The sequence below is a fragment of the Anastrepha obliqua genome, unplaced genomic scaffold, assembly GCF_027943255.1.
Source record: "Anastrepha obliqua isolate idAnaObli1 unplaced genomic scaffold, idAnaObli1_1.0 ptg000009l, whole genome shotgun sequence".
Lineage (NCBI taxonomy): Eukaryota > Metazoa > Arthropoda > Insecta > Diptera > Tephritidae > Anastrepha > Anastrepha obliqua.
In genome coordinates, this window is record NW_026562178.1 from 2,756,734 (window position 1) to 2,783,479 (window position 26,746).

The following is a 26,746-nucleotide window of genomic DNA, read 5'->3' on the forward strand; positions in this document are numbered from 1 at the left end:
GGATTTGCACCAAAGTTCAAGCAGCAAAAAAATGGGAGGAATTTACAACGGAGCTGAATTGCTTGGGACCAGCAGTGAGAACGGCAGCAAAATGGATTAAGCTTAATAATGGTTTTTTTTTTGTGATGTTTATAGAAATACATTTTTATTTTCCCTTGGTAGGTATGGGCTGAAATACGTAGAGGAACTGAAATACATATTTTTTCGAATGACGAATAATTGAATAAAGAAAATTTATAACAAAAATAAAACAGAAACTGTGGCGTAAAGGTTTCTATATAATACTTTTTAGATTTTTCTATAATATTCTCGAAATTTCATTTGTTATGTTTTCTACTTCTCCGTTATTTGGCCCACTTCAATATCTTCAGCATCATCGTACACAGTGGGCTGAGCAAGTCCTAGCATACCTTGATTACTAATACTCAATTGGTACGATCCCTGAGCACAAAATCGCAGAACTGTGGCTAGCTTTAAAATATTTGGAATCAATTTGGCTCGGGTGCACTGCTGCAACTGGTTTTCTGTACTGGACAGTAGGTTCACCAACGCCTCTTTAGATAATCTAAAGTTCTTTAAAAATCTGTAAGGAAATTTCTGTAATATTAAGTACGTCAACACATTTTGAAAATTCTAAATTTACTCAGTGGAAGCCATTTCTAGGGGGTTGGATGCGTCCCTCAACTGTTTTCTACTTCTAGCTAGTTCCACTAATCTTTCATCGTCCGATGTATCGTCGAACCACAACTCCGTTGTACTCATTTTCACAAAAAAAATACTTTTTTTAACTTTTAAAAATAATGTTAGCAAAGAATTTCAACATAATCGGTTTTTCTTTTATTTTGATTTGCTGTATCAGCTGAGAAATAATTATCTATTGTAAATGCGTCGAGCGATCGAAATTCACAATAGTTCTATTCTTCAACGAATGAGCACCATAATACCAAATGAAAATTCATTCGATCAGCACTTCGACTACAGTCGAAGATCGAATGTTGCTCATAATAGGGGCCTATATATTTTTTAACACTTCACTAAAATTCACGAAATATACACTCACACGCGTGTTTTTACCTTATTTTTATCCTTATATTCGAATTATTTTTATTAAAGTTAAATGCAAATGCATTTGTCCATACAGTTACTTTCCAATTTTAAACGCGAATAAGAAGAAGATTGGAATGACAACAATGGTGTTGCCGGATGCCTGAAAATGAAACAAAAATATGAACAAAAGTTAAGTATTTAAGTTTAGTGTTAATGATGGGGATGGGGGTTATTGTGCCTCCTTACTACATACACGCATATGACGTTTTTATTTTGGGTTCAATGGTTTTAACACGGAAAGAAGTTCTACCCAAAAATACTGTGGATTGCGTAGCCGGAGTTGGACTGATGAGGGTTATTTTTTTGAAGCGCGGCCGAAGGCCGCCCACGCGAAAAGAAGTTCTACCCAAAAATACTGTGGATTGCGTAGCCGGAGTTGGACTGATGAGGGTTATTTTTTTGAAGCGCGGCCGAAGGCCGCCCACGCGAAAAGAAGTTCTACCCAAAAATACTGTGGATTGCGTAGCCGGAGTTGGACTGATGAGGGTTATTTTTTTGAAGCGCGGCCGAAGGCCGCCCACGCGAAAAAGAGTACTACGCAAAAATACTGTGGATTGCGTAGCCGGAGTTGAACTGATGAGGGTTATTTTTTTGAAGCGCGGCCGAAGGCCGCCCACGCGAAAAGAAGTTCTACCCAAAAATACTGTGGATTGCGTAGCCGGAGTTGGACTGATGAGGGTTATTTTTTTGAAGCGCGGCCGAAGGCCCCCCACGCGAAAAAGAGTACTACGCAAAAATACTGTGGATTGCGTAGCCGGAGTTGGACTGATGAGGGTTATTTTTTTGAAGCGCGGCCGAAAGCCGCCTACGCAGAAGAAAGTTTTACGCAAAAATACTGTGGACAGCATAGACGGTCTAGTATCCGGTTATTTTATTTATTTATGCGGCGCTATTTTGTTCTTTTTTTTAAATATATATATGTATATATATATATATATATATAGGAGAGTTTTTGGTCAATTTTACAATTTTTAAACTCAAATAACTTAAAAACTACAAGTCGCCGACAAGTGAGGTTTTCACTTTTAGAAAATAGAATACCCCCCCTTATACCCTTTTTTAAAACCCTCGAGAACACGCGCCTCGTAAGATAGCACGGATTCTCGTGCATGAGCATTTTGCTCACTTCATGTAAGAATGTAACTTTTTAATGGATTACGATTTTTAAACATTTCATTTTTAGCATAGTTATAATACCAAGTCATTTTTTTCCAATTATGTGTTTATTTAAGAAATTCACACTGTAAAATTATATAAGTTCATTCAATCAAGACGTAACCAAAAATTGTACATTCATACTTTAGTATATTAAGAAAAAAAACTCCTTGTAACAAAATAAATAAATAAAAGACAAAAATCAGTCTTCGGTAAGATTGACATTTACGTTGCTTTCAAAGCAAGATGGGCACATATACATAACGTGTTCCGTGCAAAGTAATTTTCCACATAAAGTGCAGCCTTTTTTCGAACGTCTGTTTTTACTCCTGGGGCAAAGCTCGCAAAAGTCAGGTTGTAGGTGTTGGCTTTCAGGTTCTTTTGCTGGTACAATGCGATCCATAGTATTTCTTAAATCACGAGGTAAAGTTTTTATGGCCTGCCGATTAGAAATATGTGGCTTTATTAGCTCCAGGGCAATTTCCTTTAGAAACGTCCTCCTCTGGGTTAAATTGCCTGTATTTGATTTGTAAATAATTTGTGCGTTTATGCCAGTAATGTCAATAAGCGTGAAAAAGAGGCGCATTGGCCACCTGCAGGCTATCCTGGAAACTGAATATGTGCCTTTCCTTTGATCAACAGTGTCTACACCCCCTTTCGTCTGGTTGTAAAAGGTTATTACTTCGGGTTTGTTCTCAGATGTTTCATCATTAGCTTGGCCATCGGCATGAAGTGATGATAGCATAAGTACAACTTTTTTTGTTTTTTTCACTGGAACGTAAGAGACAAGAACCTTGTTTTTGGCAAATGCAGTCATTGTATGTGGTTGCGACCTTCCTTTTGCTGAAATACATTGAGGTGGAATTTCCTTTTTATTTTTTCTCGTTGTACCCACAATGGTCGTTTCTATATTGTTTGTATAGTTCATCTGCTAAAGGTATTGAAGTGAATTAATTATCCATGGTAATGTTTCTGCCACTATTCAAAATTGGGCAGCAACCATCTTCACAACCCGAGGTAAATCAAGAAATACTTACATTCTTTCTCGCGCAATGAGCAAAACGCCGCTCTCAAAAATCAACCGTCTGCCTACACGTCCGATCGTGCACTAATCGAAAGAAATGCTTCTCAAAGTACGAAGCACAACTACTAGCGAAGGTACTCATCACAATTAGTGCCAGAAATACATAGAACATAAAAATTTCGCGAAATGAAAAATTGCTTGAGCAAAATGCTCATAGCGCGTGTTCTCGAGGGTTAAAACAGGCGGGGTAGGGGATGGGTATTTTCCCGGGCATCACGTAAACGTCGTCGAGTATTGTTTATATTTCAAGAGCACGTTGTTCACCCGACCAGTGCAGTTTCGTAACTAAATAATCCGCACGAATAACGAAGATAACACGGTCCCCTCCCTGCTCATACGCCTAGTGGTTAAGGAGAAACCTAAAATTTAAAACCTAAATATTCATATTAACTCGCCCATTGATGACTGTAATGTAACATGTCTTTGATATAAAGTCACTGGTACATCAATATGTGGCCTACATCGCCATTGCGCTGGATCTTTCACTTCTCGATGCATTCAAACTTTGTTGAAATCATTGATTTAATTTGTTTCAAATCGTCTCGCTCGTCTTCTAACACACCATAAGTAAATCGTTTACATAGAGGATTATCAAGCAAATTCTATACTTTATACCCTGCACTGTGTGAATCCAATTTCAAGTAGCGCTGCATTCAGCTTAGAATTCCACTGTATTTATTGCACTACCCCCATTTCTGCCGAAATTACTTTTAGGAAACACTTCAAGTATTACTAAAATATTTTTACGTGAGAAAATTTTTACAGAAAACTCGCGCCACGCTGCTGCGTATGTTTGGAACCAATAATGCCAGAAACCGGTGAAGAAGGAACTGTACGTGTCGTAGCGTTAGATCGCAGTTTTCACTTCGAATGTTATAAAAGTGAAGTATGGTTTCATATCCACGCTTGAAGAGTAAGTTTTACTAAGAACACCCTTATCGTATTTCTTTCAGGACTGTGGTTTGTTGTTATCGTCAGAAGCCGAGGTTCGTGGATGCTATCCTCTAGACGGACATATACTCTGTAGAAGTTGTAATGCAAAACGTGTGCAAATGTTAACAAGGCGCATGGCAACAGAGTTATAAACAAACTTATTACTGTGACATATTATATTATGAATATTATGTATAATTTCTACACTCATATGTAAAATTAAAGTAAATAAAAGTTCGTTTCGTTTCCTGACTTTTTCAAACGACATACCGTATTTATTCATTTAAAAGTATTCGGCTGCTTGTTAATATGTTCTTTTTCACTCTGGTGCTTCCTGAACGAACGCTGTAGGCACCTAGAAAATCACCTGCATAATCCGAACTTCCTTTTCCCTCTCAGCGCTTCAGCGCTTGAAGATCCTCGACTACACTTAGAGCCGATTCAGCCGTTAAAAGAGATGCATTAATATTTACACTACAGTGGAACCGAAACACGTTTAACAAGAGCAACGTCTCACCAGTTTCCACCTACATAATTTACTTTCCATTGCATTTCCGTTCAGAACATTGTAGTCAAAGTATTCTACAGGGTGCACCATGTTTTATGTCGGTATGTAAACGCTGAATAACTTTGTCATTTACCAACCGATCGACTTCAACATACATGTTTTCGATACCTCAATTCAGTACAATTTCAACCATAAATCGCTTTACACCGAAACAACGCGAAGTGGACGCTATAAAACCCGAAATGCTTGACAAGGTGATGACACACGCAGAAAAGAGATCGCAGTTTGTGATTGCTAATAAAGGTGGCCACTTGATTGATATTGTATTCAAAAATAGTTTTAATAAATTGTAAATAACCAAACCAAATAAAAATACCTCACTTATACAAATCAGTTGTTTTCTTTTTCAAAGTTATTCAATGTTTTCATGCCGACATAAAAGATGGCGCACTCTGTACAACCATAGATACCAAGATTGGGATCGAGACTCCATTGACCTCACCCAGAAATTCCCACAATATCCTACAGCATTTCTCCAAAATTTCAAATACTTAATGTATTTAAAGTAGAAGTAAGAGGCAAAACGTATTTGGTACTAAGGTCTTTATTTTTTAATCTTATTATATATATTATATTTTATATTATCAAAACTGTGAAAATACATATGTAAAATTTGTAGCAAATTCTAGCTGTGGAATAAAAATTCTGGCTTCTTGCAGTTTACCTGCACATATACCTGTGTTCACTATAATAGCAGCGCGACATATCGCAACGATTTGGCTATTTATTTAATTTTTTTGTACAAAAATAAAGTTTATGTCATAACAAAAAACATGTAACTCAATGTTGCAAACTTTGTAGAAAACTTTAAAAAATTAAAGAAGTGTTAAAGTGTTAAAAATTATTCCACTGCCTGTGTATCCGTGCTTTCATGTCCGCAGCGATGTCATTGTATACCGTATTTAAGGGTTTCAGTATGTCGTTTTCTTGTTCGAATTTTATGTAAACAGCGCTCTCATCTATAATTTCGTTTCCTGCAATGCCCTTGTGTCCGGGTAACCAATAGATGTATAATCGCTTGTCTGCGGCTAGTCTCTCTATGACTTCCCTGGTCCTAAGAACGGTTTTAGATGAAATTTCACATTTTTGATGCTTGACTGTCATCGTATATATTTATTTTGGAGTTGCTCGATGTCATTGCTAGTTCTATATTTCCAGCCTTTCCTACCGCATAGACTTCTGCTTGAAAAATACTGCAATGGTCAGGAAGCTTAATTGGCCGGCTGATGTCCAGCTCTGCACAATAAATCCCTGCACCTCCTCCGTCCCTCAATTTTGAGCAATCAGTAAATATATTAAGCATATTGAGGCTAGGTTTCATACCTCTTTTCCAACCCTCTTGTTCTATTGTTGTTCGGAATCTCTTCACCCAATTGTATTTCGGAGTCATAGAGTCCGTTTCAGTCCGATAACTCATACCTATTGAGCTATGTCAGAATATTTTACAAGTTAATTCACCCGTTGCGTTAAGTCTTGCGGCGGATCTAACTGCTGAACCTTCTGCCGTAATGTCAATCGATGGTAGGTTGAGTATTCTTTCAAATGCTGCCGTAGGAGAAGTTTTACTTGCATCGGCAGTGCAGAGTGCACCAAGGCATTGAATACTCTCGATATGTGTTTTGTGTGTCATTTTTCTCAATGCTGTGCACCACACTAGACCACTATAAATATTGGCTTTACTACAGTTGAGTAGCACCAATACATTATTGAAGCAGAAAGCGGCTTCTGGCCTTTTTCTTCCTCTCCAATATATTGTGCATCCATGAGAGTCATAGTCTTTGTATAAGTCATCTAACGGTAGACCCAGAAAGTGTTCTCTGTCTCCCTATCTGCTGTCGCCATCAAGGCTAATTCATGGCTTCATTTTGACGTCTCGTTCGCTATTGTTGCAGTCGGATCTCTACACTGCCCTCCTTGGTCCGTATGCAACTCAATAGCTACTCCAAACCAAGTCACCCAATTCTGCACAAAAGCCTTAGCAGTGGTTTTGGCATCATGGTTTGATAGAGCGTACACTCCTGGCCACTTACTGAAGTAGTCCATAACAACGACCTCATATTCGTGGCCAGAATGACTTTTTTAAAACGGGCTCGCAACAGGGGCCACTTTCTCAAATGATTAACCTGCGTTGTATTACTCTAATCTCTTACGACTTCTCTCGTTTGAACCTTTCGCAGTCATACACTCTGCGCAATTTCGAATCCATTCGGTTACTGATTCTTTGTAACTTACCAAGTAAAACCGCTGCTTAGCCGCGTTGTTCCCTCTTACGACTTCGAGCGTAATTATGCAGCCTTTCGATCCATCGAGCAATTTGTCCTTCCAGGCACTTGAACTGGAGTAACTATATCAATGCTACATGGCCACTTTTTAACTGAATTTAGCTTAACTTAACGTTGACCGTACAAATATTTGTGGAAATGTTTTACACGTTCACTCACATCTAACAGACTCTGCTATAGTATGCGATCACTTTTTCTTACGTATTCTGTGACAGTACTCCGCCTATTCTGTATGCGCATCTGTATCGGCAATATAGGCGTATAACAAAGATTTTGGAGGCTCCGAGCAACTTTTGCGAATCTTGGAACAAAACATCGGCAATACGTGCACGGTCTAGAAAGCTTCGCACTTCGTGCACATCTCTTAGTTATGCCAATCTTTTACTGCTTTTATTTTCTCCTCGTCCGTCTTGTCGCCTTATATCCCTCGATTGTGACCTTATTTCCACGATATGTGAATTATGTCTTGAACACACTTTTTCGAATTCAATCGTAATCCCGCAGAGGCGATGGACTGAAGGATGGTCGTTAAACTTTTTACCCATGATGATGATGTCATCCCGAAAGATCAAAAACGTTTTCCATTCTAGTCTCCTTAGCACATGCTCCATGGGCGTTTAAAAGTTCCTTGAGAGTAACATAATCCAAAAGGCATCACGAAAACTACCACTCACACAATCCATCTCCAATGCTGAAGGCAGTCTTCTTACAATCGCAATCGTCAATTCCTACCTGCCAGTAAGCACTTTTTAAATCAATCGTGGAAAAGCATTTCGCGCCGAAAAAAGAGGCTACAGTGTCATCTATTCGTGGTAACGGGTACCTGCCCTTTTTTGCGACTTCATTCAGCTTTCTATAAACCACACAAATTCGGATGCTTCCATCTGTTTTCTTAACGAGCACAACTGCTGCAAGAGCTTAATTGCAATAACTCCAGTTAACTGCATATCCGAAATTATCTGATTTGCTTTTTGGCGCTTTGCTAGTGTAAGTCGACGTGGAACTTGGCGAATTTGCTTTGCATCTCCTGTATCTATTCGATGTTTTACGATGGCAGATTTTTTAAAATCGACGTTGAATAGGTAGCAGTATTTCTCCAACAATCTCTTAGGTATTGTCCTCTCTAGATTTTGTCCTCTCTCATATTCTGCTTCCTGAAATTCTTCTCTTTCCTGTCGGGGTCCATCACAGCTTACTATGGTTTCTACAGCCCGGCATTTACTATTAACAGCTCCGTCAGCGCAAATAACTGGTCACTTGAATATATGTGTGATCTTGACTGGAACCTTCTAGTATTTTTCTTTCTATTGTTCTTGGCACGATTATGTTCGCCTTCTCCTTAGCAGCTTCTATGGCCCACACTTCATTTGACCCACGGGCTCCTTTCACATTACCCCATTTGACTGATTCTGATTTTGTCGGATTCCGTTAACGGTGACTTAGGGTTACATTTTTACACTGTACATTTTGCTCTTATCCGATACTCAGAGGTATCTCTATATTCTGACACGACAAAACCCTTTTACTCAAATCCAAGGTCAATCTGTGCAGCAGCATGAAACTACGCCGAATTTTGACGTGATAACGTCTTATAATTCGATTTAGCCGGCTGCACGCACGAAAAAATGTGTCGTTACCTTGCTCATTAGTGTTACCTTGCTCATTTGTCGTTACCTTGCTCATTGCCGTTACCTTGAATGAACTGCAAGCGAAAGCGCGGAACGAACAAAGCAAACGAACGGCAACGTTTGACATCTTGCTCTCTCCTACTTAAGTGAGCGTATATATGTATGTATATGCACAAGAAAGATTTAAACAAAAGTTTTGGTTTAGATATTCCCTTTATTTCACCTTTACTGCTTAATCAATACTAATAACTTAATAATATTTTTCTTACTTCATCACCCACACTTCGGGCTCCTATCTCTGAGTATAAGAGACGAAATGTGAGAGACTTTCGGGAGTGGAGTCATGTATGCAGTCGACATATACAAAGTATACATGTCACTCCTCCCAACTTTAAAAATGTCCACAGTTCTTAACTAATGTACTAATATACATTTGCATTTTATATATAAGTTTTTCCTATTAATTCTTTATTTTTATATTCTATAAAATTATTTTTATTATTTATATTTTTTTTGCTTTCATTTTTTTTGAAATTGCTAGATTTAAATGATTCGTTAACATAGCTTTCATTAATTATTATTTACATAAATAAAAATAAAATTCCAATTAAATAAGAACTTTCATTTACTCAATATATTTTCTTTTTCCTTTTAAACTGGTTTTTATATTTTCTGGCTTTCTGATTTTTAAATTTTATAATATGGTGCTCCCCATCTTCTTCCGTTTTTAACAATCTTACTTGCCTATACGGATTACATATTTTATCTAATCGTTTTCTTGCATTTTCCGCATTTACAAAATTAGTATCGATTTCATTTTCTTGTCTGTGTTTATTAATATTTTCAATTCTTTTTTCTTTGATTATTTGGGGATCATTTTTTGGTGGTTGTTTATTGAAAAATATATTGTATGGAATTTCCCCTGTAGTCGAGTGAATAATTATATGATTATAGGTATAAATTGCTTGCTCTATTTCTAAGTATTTTAATTCTTTGTCTTCTGATGTATGTATTATTCTTAACTTTTCATTGAGTGTTTTGTGTAGTCGCTCAATATCGCCGATACCTGTTTTTCCTGTTGTTACTTCAATTTTTATGTTCATTTGATCACACCACTGTTTGATGTTTGTGTTATTTAGGCCCTGATCTTGGTCAACTTTCATAACTTTGGGGGGTCCCATAGTATTAAATATTTTTAGTAAAGCTCTTTTCGACTCAAACCAGTTTAGTGCCTTCACCTTCTCTACCATAGCGAATTTAGAAAATAAATCGATACACGTCAAATAATATTCGTTATCCCATTTCCAAAAGTCTAAAACAAAATTTTCTCTGATTTCGTATGTCGGAGGGGTAACTTTGAATGGAAGCTTATATGTAATATGGTCACTTTTGCAGTGATTACAAAGCTCGCAACTATTAATAATGTTTGAAATTTCTTTCAGATAATTTGGATAGTAATATTTTTCTTTAAAACATTTTGCAACTTTCTCTATTCCCTGGTGAAGTCCACTTATATGCATTTCTGTTACTATAGTTTTAAAATCAGAATAATCAAAAATATTTTCCAATTCCTTAGTTGTCCTATAAACTCTATTTCTACTAGTATTAATCAAAAATTTGTACACATTTTGAAGCTGCAGGAAATCATTATCATTTGGCATATATATAACTGTTTTGTTCTTTAAAAGGTGAGTTTTAATTATTTCTTTAATATAATCTGTGGTTAGATCTTTATACGTAACCAAAGTAAAATTATTCGTGAAAACTTTTTTTGTGTTGCTACTATTTTGTTTTCCTCTTACTATTTTGAGTTGATTTTTATATACATTTAAGGGTCTTTCAGTTATGTGAATAAAACTTTCGCTGTCCTCATCAGCGGAATGAATGGTTGCACAATTAGAAGCGATTTCATCTTCTTCTACATTACATTCCTCAACTTTAATGCGAGAAAGTGCATCTGCAACATGATTTTCCCTTCCCGGGATGTATTTCACGTCGAAGTCATACTCGTTGAGGCGAATCTTCCACCTTTGCAGCTTTGCATTTGGCTCTTTCAAATTATGTAGCCATTGAAGTGGTCTATGATCGCTATTTATAGTGAATTTCCTACCAAACAAATATGGTCTAAAATATTTAGTGGCCCAAACCATTGCTAATAACTCTTTTTCTGTCATAGAGTAGTGAAGTTCATGCTCATTCAGAGTGCGGCTCGCGAAGCAAATAGGATGGCTTTGTTGGCTTAACACTGCCCCTAAGGCGACGTTAGAAGCGTCTGTAGTTAGCGTAAATGGTTTTTCATAATTTGGGTACACTAATATAGGATCTTCTGTAATCAATATTTTTATAGTATCTATGGCGTTTAGGTACTCTTTATCCTGCGAATTTATCCTATTTCCCTTTTTTAAACAGTTTGTCAGCGGTTTGGTAATTTTGGCAAAGTTTTTAATAAATTTGCGATAAAATCCAGCCAAACTCAAAAACTGTTTAATCTCTTTTTCTGTTTGAGGTACAGGATAATTTAATATCGCTTTAATTTTATTCGGATTTGGCTTTATACCTTCTGGGGTTACTATGTGCCCCAAGAACTCTGTTTCGTATTTCAGAAACTCACACTTAGCAAGCTTTACTTTAAGGTTAGCATCGAATAATCTTTGGAAAACTTTATCGAGCGATTCGATGTGCTCCTGAAGGGACGTGCTAAAAATGACAATATCATCTAAATACACCATACAATTCTTACCAATTAACCCTTCCAATACTGTATTCATCAGCCTTTGGAATGTGGCTGGGGCATTTTTCAGCCCAAATGGCATACGTAGATATTCGTAGTGACCTCCTTGCGTAGAGAAAGCAGTCTTCTTTCTGTCGGCAGGGTCCATTTCTATTTGGTGGAAACCCTGTGCCAAGTCCAAGGTAGAAAAGTACATACATTTACCCAACTTATCTAAAATTTCATCCATGTTTGGGATCGGGTACCTATCGTCTACGGTAATGGTGTTTAACTTACGAAAGTCGAAAACTATTCTCCATTTATCTTTCCCAGAGTGATCTGGCTTTTTAGGCACAACCCATAGCGGTGCAGAGTACGGAGAATCGCTATGGCAAATAATTTCTTGCTTCAGCATTTCCATTATTTGCTTATCCACTTCCGCTTTGTGCACTTCCGGATATCGGTAAGATTTCACATATATAGGGTCCTCATGAATTGTTTTGGCTCTATGTTTAATTTTGTGGGTAAAAGTAAGGTGGTCTCCATCCTTATAAAATATGTGTTTAAATTAGTTTAATAACCCTTTGAGGCTTTTACATTCCTCGATATTTAAATGGCTTAATCTAAATTTTGTTTCTTCGTCGTCATCATTTATAATATTTAGAAGACTATCAAAATTCTCTAAGGAGTTCTTGCTATTTGAAAACTTATAAAGCATTCCACTTAAATGAAGAGTGTTATTTTCAAGATTTATTTTCGAATTTAATTTTTTCAGTATATCATAACCTAAAAGTCCTTCGTAGTTGTTAGAAAAATTGTACACATAGAATTTTAAATTTTGCTTATTAAACGCAATTGTTTCCTGCACTTTGTCTAGCACGACTTTTCCGGTTGCAGTTTTTAAAATTATTGGCTTTACTTTAATTGCTTCATTGCTGAGTATACACGGTTTAATTAAACTAACAGACGATCCCGTATCTATTAAAAATTTTATCATTTTGTTGTTGAGTGTCAATTTAATTGAGGGTAGTTCTCCGAGGCTTCTAATTGAAAATTCGAATCATCGTGATCCATTGGTTCAGGTTGACCGTATCTACGTATTCTGGACTGGTTTGAGTCAGCCGGGCTAAACTTTCTGGCTTGCAATGAATTCGTTTGCAAGACATTGCTTGGAATTGCGCTAGTAGGGCTATTAAATAAATGAGGGCAATGCTTTTGTGCGCAAAATTGGCCTACATTTATCTGCCTGGATTGATTATGGCTTAAATTAGTATTATCTGATGGGACTCCTCTTGTATGAAAGTTGTTATTATTTAATGTTTGATAGTGATTATTTCTATCGGTTAAAGTAGAGTTCACAAATCCACATTTTTGAAATCTATTATTATTAGAGTAATGGGGAGCCCTTGAACTGTTTCTTACATCCCGTTTATATTCATAATCAAATGCATCATTCTCTTTTAAAATTTTAATTGCAGATTTTACACTAGTTGCTAGATTAGCATTAATTAATGCTGTTAAATGATTAGGCAATTCTCTTTTGAGGGTTTTCAAACTTAGTTGTTCTAATTCATTTATCAAAAATGTTTTAGTAGAGCTACTTACAGGTTTTAATTTAATGCAATCTTTAATTCTACAAATTTCATAATTTATTTCTTCACATAGAATACGAACATTACTTCTTAATTTTATATTACTAACTTGCAATATAAGAGTCGGAATTGGGGTATGTTCCCCGAACTCATCAACCAAAAGTTCTCTTAGGATTGTCCAATTTGACGGCTGCTCCCTTCTTCGACGTCCAACGCTGCCCCTCGTAAAGTACATAAAATGCAATTGAAATAAAAAGCTCGCTCTGCTGGTTGCGTTGGTACAACCTCAGGCAATATGGAATCAATGCTGTCGATATATAGTGCTAAATAGTTTGCATCACCATCAAAAGGCTGAATTAACTTAATATTTTGCATAACTAGTTCTCTTTGTTTTTGTTCCTCAGCCATGTTTGTTTTTGTTTCAGCGCTAATATTTAATGTTCTTAAATACTCGTTCAAGTTTTCTAACTCTTCATTTAAGTCCATTTATTTATTTTATATGTATATATAATATATTTTTTATTTTTTTATTTTATTTTTTTTTTTGTAGTTAGCAGTTTGTAGTTTTTACTTTCTCACTATATTAAATGTAACAACACCAAAGTGCAAATGTAAATCTACTGAGAGTGAAAGCTAAACAATGATTTTGTTGTTACTAAGCATTGCATTCGGCACAACACGCATTTTCGTTTCTTACGCTCTTAGTTGTACAAAATTGTTTATTTTAGTAACTGCGGCCAAGATCAATTGAAAGTCACCCGAAGTCAACGGAAGTTACACCAACCAAAAGTAAACTCAAGTAACAAATGTTGTTGTTTTTTTTTTTTTTTTGTTTTTTTGTTTTTTGTCACTTTTGTTATCAATGTATCACTACTTACTTCTCTTTCTAACTAATTGCTTATTGATGAAGTTACTCTCGAATTTCACTTTTTACTTTTACATACGTCGCTCTTCTAAGCATCCATTCAGAATCGGAACTTTTCTCGTCACTATTTGTTGAAGTGGAGAAATGCGCGAAAGGTCAATTCAAAGTCACACCAAACCCTATTATCCAAAGCAAATGTGCATTGAAGGTTAAATGAAGGCCGATTCCGATGCGATCGTAAGTTTTCCTAATTAAGTGTTTTTTTTTTTGGTTTGTTTTATTATTTCAATTTTTAAACATTATATGTGTGCACCATGTATCTACCTTTTTCATTCGTTTTTCGTTGTAGCTTTTCAATTTTCAATATTTTGTTTTGATTCTTAAACATTTTATTGAACAAACTCATTTCTATTTTTATTGTTTTTTTTTTTTCTTCAGAACGGATATTTAAAAATAAAAATAATAATTTACACTTCTTCGCAAGGAATATGTATTTACGTAGATTCGTTTTTTATTAGGATCTTTTTCACAGATCCTACCGACTGCGCCAGAAAGATTTAAACAAAAGTTTTGGTTTAGATATTCCCTTTATTTCACCTTTACTGCTTAATCAATACTAATAACTTAATAATATTTTTCTTACTTCATCACCCACACTTCGGGCTCCTATCTCTGAGTATAAGAAACGAAATGTGAGAGACTTTCGGGAGTGGAGTCATGTATGTAGTCGACATATATAAAGTATATATGTCACTCACATATGTACATATATAAATTCACGTATTTGTATTTGCATATGCCTTCTTATTGATTATTATTAATTTGATTTACTTGAAGAATTTAAAATAAAACCAAGTTTGTTAATAATACATATATACAATTTCGCGCAATTTTCAAAAAGAATAAATCTATATGTAAAGATGCATAAAAATCATATGGACATATCAAATATACGAATCTATTCCGTACGCAAGCAAATGTAAGCTAATGTGCTTGAACTGCAAGCGAGCGCGCGGAACGAACGACAAAGAGCACAATCGGTCCCCGCGTTCGGCAACGTTCGACATCTGGCTCTGTCCTACTTGAGTGAGCATATATATGTATGTATATGCGCATTTGTATATATATTCACATACTTGTATTTGCATATGCCTTCTTGCTGTGTGCATGGTAATGAACCATTTCTCTGTTGAGAATAGGACGATGATAGAAAATGTAGGAAATGAAAGGGAGTGTTTCGAGTATAAAGTGTCTTGAAAAAGGCAAATCGATGATGGTGCCTCTTAGTGTTGTTGACTTATTAACGTCTGATGCACAATCGAAATTGAAGATATCATTCATGAATTTGATAAATGTTTCGTCATTTTTCACGTTTGTGTAAATGTAACTTGACCTATTCCATTGCAATTCCATTTACCTCCTTCTCTATATCCACACAAAATATCTATCAAACAAATAAAATTAAAATTTTGTTTTGAAAATTGCAACCATTCCATCAATATTTTCTTATGACGTTGTCACGTTAAACTATCGTCAGTAAACCGACTTTACAGATAACCTCTTTTTTTTAAGATTAAATTGGTTTAAATTTATAGTGTAATAATTTTTTAATAAATAAAAATGGATACTTTTAATGACTTCAAAGGGACTTACACCAGTTTCAAAATCAGCAAAAAGTAATAATCTAACCAAACCAATTTTTTTAATGAAATTTTTATTAAATACAATACAATAAAAACGAGGCTTTAACTCAACATTTACCACTCAACCAAAATTATTTATTAACTAGCAACCCGCCCGGCTTTGCGCGGGTATAAAATATATACCCTATGTCACTCACTGAAAAAATTAGTAAAATCGATCCAGTAGTTTTGGCTTATTCATTACTGCCCGTAGCCCGCACGCGTTAAAGTTGGAGTAACACAATTCCCCTTTCATTACAGCATGAAGATTTCCTGCTATCTTTGGAATATCTAAATTCATACCCTACACTTTTACATATTTACTTTTTGCATTTTTACATATGTATTTATTTCATTTTTACAACAATTAATATATTACAGAATGACTTTATATACAACGTTCATAGCTTTCTTGTCATTAGACAATACAAACATGTTTTCTCTAGAGGTTACTCTTGAAAGAGCGACATACAGTTGGCCATGTGAAAAACAGTCAACGCTCAAATCTAAGCCTGCAACGTTGAAAGTTTGACCCTGAGATTTATTAATGGTCATTGCAAAAGATGCCTTTACCGGAAATTGTAAGCGTCTTAATTGGAATGGTAGATCCGATGGTATCAGAGGGATTCGGGGAATCAATACTTCTTCTCCGGTACCACATTCTGTGAGTATTGTGCACTCTATTATGAAAGTTTTCAGTGATTTTACCAGCAAACGCGTGCCATTGCAAAGTTTAGGTGGATTTAGGTTTCTTAATAAAATAACAGGACAACCTATTTTCAGCTCCATTTTGTGAGGAGGGAGTCCAGACGGGTTCAAAGAATTTAGAAATTATGTAGGAAAATGAACAGCTTCTTCCAAATCGAGAACAGTATCGACCGAGTAGTATATTTTCGTCGGCGCATCAATCTGTGAAATAATCAAGTTATTTACTTTATCTACTTGTTCGTTAGTTGGTGACAGAATAGCTCTTTCTTTAAACCAAGATATTGTCTTATAACTTATGTTATCAATGTCAGGATAGACATTGTTGACTAACTCTTGGATGTTGTCTATCAAAACACAAAGGTTTCCTAGGTTAATCCTTCCCTCACTTTGTGTTAATTCTCCATTGCCAACTTTTAGCAGCTTCTCTGGAAATAGCCTGTTCTCACGTGAAGATGACGAATCCCTCATATTAGTTGTAAGCTCTAATTTATTGACATGCGACCAAAGGTGGGATCTTTTTAGCGAAGCATTTATTTCGTCAGCACGTATTCCTCGAGTCACAACTGGTAGGATTTGACGGAAATCTCCTGAGAACAGAATTGTACATCCACCCATAGGTGAATTTTTGTTGCGCAAATCGCGCATTGTCCTATCCAGTGCTTCCACAGACGTCTTGTTTGACATGGTAGCTTCGTCCCAGACTATTAATGAGCAGTCACGCATCAATTTTCCTGTATTGCTCTGTTTAGAAACACTACAGACGCTGTTATCATCATCGGTGGCGATTTTCAGCGGTAGCTTGAATGTAGAGTGTGCGGTTCGGCCTCCTTCCAAAAGAGTAGCGGCAATGCCGGATGACGCAACAGCTAACGCAATTTTTCCGGTAGATCTCACTTTTTTTAAAAGCAGATTGATTAAAAATGTTTTTCCTGTGCCTCCTGGGGCATCAAGGAAAAATAATTTCCCTTCATTGTTATCAATTGTTGATAGTAATGCAGTGAATACTTTTTTTCTGATCGATATTTAATCGTGGCTCATCTTGAGCTATATTTTGTAAAAGTCTCGTTTGATCGTATGATGTTTCTCTTGTGTATTCGACACTGTTAGTTAAATCAGAGTTAGTAGTATAAGCTGGCATCGGCAGCCCAAAATCGTTGATCGTTTTACCCGAAAGTAATTGCACTATTTTGTTTAATTCAAATAATTCTTCGTGAAATATGTTTTGGTCATATTGTACATCAACAGAGTTTAACTCTTGCCGTCGCCGAATCAGAATATCACTGGCCATATTTTCTTGAAATTTATTCCATAGACTAACATAATCAGTTACTTGACAAAACACTACTATGACGGCAAATAAATATCTTAATAATGTAGCTGAACTACAAACAGCTGCTTCTGATAATGTATTTTCCCAGTGAGAATCGTCTTCCAAGAGCCCCATAGCTTTGCATGCTGCTTGATAAGTATTGTAAACAACACCTTGTAAAGTGCTTAGGTGATGTCGGGCCTTTTACAATATGAAGTAACATTCTCAGATAAAAGCATTCGCTGTTGTTGGGATGAATCACAATCGAGCGATTCGTAAATACATACATACATACGTCACCATACGATGTAATTCAACATTAATGAGGTGTGGTGAGATTATCGCTTAACGCCTGTTGCTTCATTCGGTTGACAGCGAACAAACACACAAACAGCTTTTTTTGGAAAAAGAGCTGCTTTTGTTTAAATAATTTTGGTTAAAAAACAAATAAGTCAATTATTTTTTTTGATGCAGGACGAAAGTAAATATATCAAAGTTAAACTTCAACAAAGTTTCATTTTATTTGGTTGATTCGTTTATGATTTATGGCCGTGAAAACAAAAAATTTATGTTTTTCTGTCACATTTTGACCGATTGCCACGCCCCCTTTATATATTTCTTCACATTATATTGATATAAACCTTCCTCATCAATCAATCTATCTTTAAAAAAAACCGCATCAAAATCGGTTGCGTAGTTTTAAAGATTTAAACATTCAAGGGGACATAGGGACGGAAAAAGCGACTTTGTTTTATAATATGTAGTGATATATGTTATTTTTTTCATTATGATCAAGCTTTTAAAAGTAGTCAAAATATATTGGAGGGATATATGTTAAGAAATTAATAATTAAGAATCTTCCACGTGAGGGTAATAAATTTAGTGATTCAAAATCTCCATTCTCAGTAAATTAAATTTGTATATGGTTTGCTTTTTAAAACCGTTACATCACATATCTTCAACCAATTTACTTCTTACTTTATATTCATTTTATTAATAATATTGATATGAATTTCTTACGTTACTGGCAACACACTTGCTTTACTTTATTTCCACCATTTTACTTTACATGTACACGTTCACCTTAAGACTGAATAATGCTATAACTTTTCGTTTATTTGTTTACAAGTTCAATTTCCAACTGAATACCCTATGCGCATGCACCTCTGCTTATATACATATATGTGCTTAACAACTATCGTAATTTTTAGATCTGGCAGCTCGCATCTTCTGGCGAGTTCTGTTGTTGTAGAAGTTTACTTAGCCCTGTTGGTGCGACGTAGTCACCTGTCGTCTTCGTCTAACTCATCCAACGGTAGACCCAAAAAGTATGCTCTGTCTCTCTATCTGCTGTCGCCATCAAGGCCAATTCATGGTTTTATTTTGACGTCTCGTTCGCTATTGTTGCCAGTCGGTTCGCTACACTGCCCTCGCTTAAGCTTTATCGTCTTGATTAGACACCAAATCCTTCGATCCCAATGAAACCAATCTTTCCAGATGCACTGATTTGACTTCGCTATTGTTGCCAGTCGGTTCGCTACACTGCCTTCGCTTAAGTCTTATCGTCTTGATTAGACACCAAATCCTTCGATCCCAATGAAGCCAATCTTTCCAGATGCACTGATTTGACTTTTCTCTGTCCATTTTTACAGTGCTGTATACGATGCACCACATCATTCAATCTTATAATCACCCCGTATGGACCTTCCAAGTTTTGGAGAAATCCCTTTTCTTTTTCCCTAGCAATAGTTTTGGGAGCATGGTTTGGTAGAGCGTACACTTCTGGCCACTTACTGAAGTAGTCCATAATAAATTGTTTGAAACGGGCTTACAACGTCCCAGGCTCAAATGGTGAGCTTGTTTTTTTTTTGTTTTTTTTTTTTTTGTGTGTCGGAACAATTAGCACTCAGACATGAATTAAGTCCATTGTACTACACTTGACTTCCCTTTTAATTTTCTTTAAATCTACCCGATCTCCGAAGAAATCTGAGTAGATCTTGTAGTGCCAAGGACCGTCGTTTCTTAACACATCAGTGCCAAAGACCTCAAACCTGATTCGAGCGAAGGCGGGGCAGACGCACAGGATGTGGTCCGCCGTCTCTTCCTACTCTTCACAAGCTGGGACTGAAATGCCCAACCTTTCCATGTGCTTCGCCCACAGAAAGTGGCCCGTCATCAGTCCAAGCAACTGTATGCACTCCCTTCTGCTTAATGACAGAGGGGCTTGCGACAGTCGGTCGTCCATCTGTAGCCTCTCTCAGCCTGCCAAGCTCGTTTGTGGGCTGTAGTAACCCATTTGCTAACCGTGGCGTTGATGGCCGCAGAAGGAAGTGGTAAAACGGGCTCTGGGCCAAAGAAGTTGACCTCAGAGCCCATCTTAGCTAAGGAGTCAGAGATCTCATTTCCCACGATGCCCCGGTGTCCCGGGACCCATCAGGCTCTTATGTCTACCGACATAGCTCAGCCTACATTTACAGGACTCCTACCTCTGATGTGGTTGGGGGGTTGCCTAAGACCATTAACGCGGCTTGGCTGTCGCTGCAGACACATATAGATCTGCCTCTCCATCGGTTTTCCATAACAAAGTTCATCGCTTCAAAGTGCAGTTTTGTCCCGCTGGATTCCATATAGACCCAGAGCCGGAGCCAAGCTCGGTCCTGGAGCCATCCGTGAAAATGCGAAAACAGTGTTTGCCGCCTCATTTTCAGAGCTTGACCACGACTGAGCCTCTGGCAGTACTACATACACTGTATCTCTTTTCAAGTACGACTATTGATGGCATGGAGTCAAGGGGCATGGAGAGAATCGCTGGATCGAAGTCCATGCCTTCTCTGTTTTTCAATGCCAGACAGGAGCCGTACCAGTTCCCCTTGTGTTTCAGCCTGCAGATGACCTTCAAGGCCAGCATCAAGTGGTGGCAAACCAACCAGAGCATCTAATGCCGGGCCTGAAGTAGTCGGAAAAGCTCCGGTGCAACAGATGGCCACAGTGCGTTGTAGTCGCAATAAGGTGGTCTTGACTCTTGTTTTCCCAAAGACACCTTTGCACTGCCAGAAGGCTGTCAGTGCTTTGGATGTCTTTATTTCAACGTGAGACTTCCAAAGAAGTTTATCATCAAGGATTACTCCAAGATATTTGATTTCTTTGGATAGCTGGATTGTGACTCCTTTTAGCTTAGGCAGAACGAGTCCATCAAGTATCCTCCTTCTGGTAAAGAGGACAATACCGGTTTTGGTAGGGTTTGCCAATACCCCATTTGCACGGCACCAAGTGTCAATCATATCCAGAGTTTTCTGTACTTTTCTATAGGCAACGTCGTCCGATATGCTTGCGCGTAGACTCCAGCACCATTTAAGGTGGTGAGTAGAAGATCGATCACCATGCCACAGACCATTGGAGACAGCACACCACCTTGGGGGTAGACTCTATTAATCCCGGACGACACCAGCAGATCCTACTCCGCCCGCACCGTGACGATTCTTTGGGCTAGCATTGAACGAATCCAGTACCCGGTCTACACCATGTCGGCTGGCAGAGCTGGGCATACTGTCGAAAGTGGCATCATTGCGTTGTATTGCTGTAATCTTGCACGACTTCTTTCCTTTGGACCTTTCGCTGCCATATACTCTGCGCAATATCGAAACCATTCGTACTGATTCTCTGCAACTTACCAAGTAAAACCGCTGCTTAGTCCTCTGCAGCGTTGTTCCCCTTTTCGATTCTTACGACTTCGAGCGTAATTTTGCAGCCTATCGATCCATCGAGCAATTTGTAATTTCAGGTACTTGAACTGGAGTAACTATCTCAATGCTACGTGGTCTCTTTTTAACTTAACTTAACTTAACTTAACTTACCGTTGGCCGTACAAATATTTGTGGAAATGTTTTACGCGTCTGATCACGTAACAATTCATCTTGCCTTCCGAGGACTCTGCTATAGTATGCGATCACTTTTTCTTTCGCACTTCGCGCTTATTTCTTTGTCGTGCCAATCTTTTACTGCTTTTATTTTCTCCTCGTCCGTCTTGTCGCCTTATATCCCTCGATTGTCACCTTATGTCCAAGATATATGACTTATGTCTTGAACACACTTTTTCGGATTCAATCGTAATCCCACGGAGGCGATGCGCTGAAGGGTGGTCGTTAAAATTTTTTCCATTCTACTCTCCTTAGCACATGCTCCATGAGGCGTTCAAAAGTTCATTGTGCGTAACATAATCCAAAAGGCATTACGGAAAACTGCCTCTGCTACAACCCATATCCTATGCTGCAGGCAGTCTTCTCACAATCGCAATCGTCAATTCCTACCTGCCAGTAAGCACTTTTTAAATCAAACGTGGAAAAGCATTTCGCGCCGAAAAAAGAGGCTACAGTGTCGTCTATTCGTGGTAACGGGTACCTGCCCTTTTTTGCGACTTCATTCAGCTTTCTATAATCCACACAAATTCGGATGCTTCCATCTGTTTTCTTAACGAGCACAACTGCTGCAAGAGCTTAATTGCAATAACTTCAGTTAACTGCATATCCGAAATTATCTGATTTGCTTTTTGGCACTTTGCTAGTGTAAGTAGACGTGGAACTTGGAGAATTTAAGTGGCATTTAGTTGTGGGATAGTTCTCACCGATGTTTAACGCCTGCTGTGTATCGGCAGTGCCATTGTCAGGCTCAGCGCCTCCCTTTCTTCTACCTGAGTTCGTCTTCGCCTGGCTGCATAGTAAACTGAAATTGCGGGTCATATGTCCGGTCTTACCGCAGTTCTAACACTTCATATCCCAGCTCCTTTGTATGTATTGAGGAAAGGACTCCCTTAGTACTTTCCTCGTGGTTTCCTTCATGGAGGTAGGCTCTTCAACCTGACTGACTTTGTCCACTGGCAAACGATACCTTCTCAGCGAACGTCCCCTTCGGTGTCGAGTGTGCTGGCCGTTTCGTGCCCTAATCTCGTATACCTCTTATGAATGCCTGACACGGCTGTTTCTTTCGGAACCCAAAACTCGTAGCCGTGCTCTAGCAAAGGCAGGACACGCACAGAGAAATTGCTGAGTGCTATCTGCGTCCGTCAAGCATGCCAGGCACACTGGGTCCTCAATGATCCCAATGGTGGTCATATGCTGACCCCATGGGTTGTGTCCTGTAATGATACCGACCATCAACCGAACGTCTTTCCTTCTAAGTTTTAGTCGAAAGTTTGACAGTTTTCTGTTCGGACTTGTCACAAAACACTTTGCAGTTCTGCAGCGTTCTAGACCGGACCATCGTTCTTTATGTAGATTGCCGACATAATCACTGATCCAATTCATGATTCCTGCGAAACTGATTCCGATTATTGGCTCTGGCCCTTGTGGGGGAACCACTGATCCACAGAATTAAGCCTCTTCTTACATTCTTGAACAATGTTTGAGGTTTGCTTCGCGTTCTCCAGGGCCTTCAGCCTGCTTTCACTGAAAACTCCAATCTGTTTCCCGCTCCATCTTCTCTCGATTATCCATTCGGCTACTTTCAGTATGGCAAAAACTTCTGTTTGTAAAACAGTTGCCATTTCCCCCATAGCATAGTGATTTCATTCTTGGACCCATCGGTAAAGAAAATATCCGTCAAACCTTCCTGCATGCATTCTGGATTGCTCCATTGCTCACGCAATGGAAATCTGACAACAAATTTCCTTCCAAATGAAACTGTGGGTATCAGGTAGTCTTTAGGTGCCAAAAACAGTTGATACTGCTCAGATAGCAACTTAACGTGATGTAACGTTTGTGATGATTGGTCTGATAAGTGCTGTGTATATCCATAGCACCACAGTAGGTTTCAGACCCCAGGTTTTACCAAAGGCTCTACGGCATTGCTGAAAAATCCTCAATGCGCGATTCGCCTTCAGTGAAGCGTGTGTCTCGCAAGTCAGCTTCTTATCGAAGATAATATATATATAATTGTCGCGTACACCCTTTTTGGGTGTTTGGCCGAGCTCCTCCTCCTATTTTTTTTTGTTTGTGGTGTGCGTCTTGATATTGTTCCTCAAATGGAGGGACCTACACTTTCAAACCGACTCCGAACGGCAGATATTTTTATGAGGAGCCTGTCGAGGGGCGACCGCTATTAGAAATGTTGTTTTTCCTAATTTTGGTGTTTCAGCGAGATTCGAACCAACCACTCGGCTACGGCGGCCGCCTTTAACTTCATCGGAAAGACCAAGTGTCACACCTTTAAGTGTTGGAAGACTGAGTCCATCCAATTTCCGTTTTCTCGTAAACAAGACTATTGTTGCTTTGTTCGGCTTAACAGAAAGACCTTGTCTCGTGCACCAGTCATCGATTTTGTCTAGAATCCTCCGCACTTTCGTGCAAAGCCTCCTTAGGGGTTTATCCGATGTTAGCGCACAGACATCGTCCGCATATGCTTGGACATGAAAACCGAGTTCCTACATCTCCGCTAGTAGAGAATCTACGACGAAGTACCACAGCATTGAGCATTCCAGTGCCAGGTGGAAACCCGCTTCCGAAGTGGTAGCGGATTTCTGCCTGGTGCACAAGTATATTCTCCAGAGAGATGTGTCAAGGAGTTCTGCTGAACTACAGGAAGGACCCGGAATCCAGACACTCGCTCGTACCAGCCTGTCTTTGCTACTCTCTACAAGAATGAACTTTCTGTTTTCGCAGCCTGAAATTTTTGCTACCATTTTCGGGAAAAAGCATTGGAGCAGTGCGTATTTACGATGCCGTCCACCACGCTCTTACCCTCGAAGATCGGCGCTTATTTCGACTCACCGCTAGCTTTCCAAAGATAGCTGTCAAGATAGTCTTCTTGCCCTTTGGACAGTAGACCGTCTCGTTTGTCGGTATGTATGTGTCTCCACCGTCATTGCCTTTTCTGCCATTTTCGCGAATGATTTGCCAGAGGTTGACGGAAGAGTTTCATACGACGTTTGAGGTCCCTTAGCCTTTGCCTTTTCAGGTAAAGGTTTATCTGCCTTGGATTGGGTCGAGGATGCAGGCATTTCCGAATTCCGTTTGTTTGTTTGTTAACAGTAATATAAGCCCCGTCTGGCTCATCTAAATGTAGGCCCAGGAAACATGCTGCTTCGACGGGTTGGGTCCAGAGGGAGAGGGGTGTTAGATGAGTAGATTTTAGAGGGCATGTGAAAACTGACTACTACGTTGTACAGAACGGACGTGTTTTTAAAACGCTCTCTAAAAAATCGCTTACAACCGCATATATAAAGTATTTAAAACCAAGATCCCTAATTAAACCGGTCGTGTTTCGCCTAAGTGAAATTGGTTTACTCCGGGATTAACAAAATAAATTAAATAATAACCAAATCAACGAAAATAAAACACCAAAAAACCAAAAGTGCAAACAGATGAGTGTCCGACGTTCTCCGCCGTCAGTGCGCGTTCGCTCAGCCAGCATTGATGAGAACGGCGATGCAGCAGCTTTCATCAACGGGAACAAAAACGGGCGTACAATCTCCCCGCTTACAAGAAGTTTTGGCGTAAACGAAATTGTCTCTGTTTCGCAAATGCAGTCAGAAGGCATTTCGCAAACCAACGGAAAAACTTCTGATCGAATTGTGAGTACACTCTCTACAGACTCTACAGAATCAGCAAATCCGTGGTCGAAGCAAAGCTTTTCTGTGAACAGATCTACAGCCACAGCTCAAGAAGAAAAGCTCTCTCACGAAAGCTCTACTTAAGCTCTAATCAGTAACTGCCCAAACCAGAGTAAAATTAAACAGTCGGTCATACAGACTGGGTGAGACCGCTACATGAACATTCAGCCAAAGCGTAAACTAAGTCCGCAAAAGCAAACAGTTGATAAACAAAGAGAAAAAATAAAAAAAAATTGTGAAGACGGCTCCCTGTGCCAGAATAGATTTGCTATACTAGACAACAGTGATGAAATAACCAAGAGTAAAAGTACAGGCAGTAAGTCTAAACCGCCCCCAATATACTTAAGAGAAAAAAATTCGAACAATCTTGTAAACAATTTAGCGAAGTTATTGGGTGCAAACAATTTTCATGTTGTTTCTGTTATGAAAGGCAACATACATGAGACCAAAATTCAAATCTACGAGGAAGAAAATTTTAGAAAGTTAGTAAATAATTTCGATTTGCTTAAGAAAGAGTACTACACGTATCAGCTTAAAAGCAGTAAGGGCCTTATAGTAATTTTAAAAGGAGTTCAGCATAATGTAGATCAGTCCGAAATAAAGGGAGCACTGGAAGAAGCGGGATTCGAAATAAAGTCCATATTTAATATAAAAAACCGGAACAAAGTTCCGCAACCAATGTTTCGTATAGAACTTGAGCCATCAGCAAAATTATTAAAAAAAGGCGAAGTGCATCCTATTTACAACCTGCGTTATCTAATACATCGTAAAATTTCAATAGAAGAACCACTAAAACGTAAGAGTCCCGTACAATGTACAAACTGCCAGGAATTTGGCCACACTCGTAGCTACTGTAATTTACCAAGCGTGTGTGTGATATGCGGTGACTTACACTCCGCATCTACGTGTAGCAAACCAAAACAAGATGCAAGTGCTAAAAAATGTAGCAATTGTGGAGAAAACCACACTGCTAATTATCGGGGCTGTCCTGTATTTTTATCAATAAAACAAAAAGAATTGCTGCCAAATAGAAAACCTGTCCCACCTACAACAGTACCAAATTTAAATTCTTTTAGTCGCCAACCAATAGCACAACCACAATCCCAATCATATGCAAACGTCCTAAAAACCAACCCAAATGTGGAAGCAAATAACATTAATAATTGCAGTATAGAATCTATGCTTCAAACACTCGTGCAAACTCTTAATCAATTTATGGTTGGAATGCAAAGCATGATACAGGATCTGATTAGAAATCAAACCATTTTAATGCAAACCCTTTTAAATAAACCAAAATGTACAGAATCAAAATTTGTCATTGGAACGCAAACGGTCTCACCAAGCACAAGCTCGAAGTCTATAATTTTCTATTATCAAATAACATTGACATTATGCTTATATCTGAAACTCATCTTACAGATAAAAATTATTTTAGAATTCCGGAATATCTTTTCTATGATACAAAACATCCTAGAAACATGGCTCGTGGTGGCACAGCGATATTAATAAAAAAACGTCTA

General features: G+C 38.1%; 1 long non-coding RNA gene across 1 annotated transcript in view; it reads left to right on the forward strand.

Moving 5' to 3' along the window:
• LOC129251232 (uncharacterized) overlaps window positions 1-4,508 on the forward strand; it is a 45,696-nt gene extending 41,188 nt beyond the window's left edge. Inside the window, exons 3-4 of the long non-coding RNA XR_008582936.1 lie at window positions 4,112-4,232; window positions 4,300-4,508. This is a non-coding gene — a long non-coding RNA (uncharacterized LOC129251232). The remainder of the gene's footprint in view (window positions 1-4,111; window positions 4,233-4,299) is intronic.
• The last annotated feature ends 22,238 nt before the right edge of the window (window positions 4,509-26,746 follow it).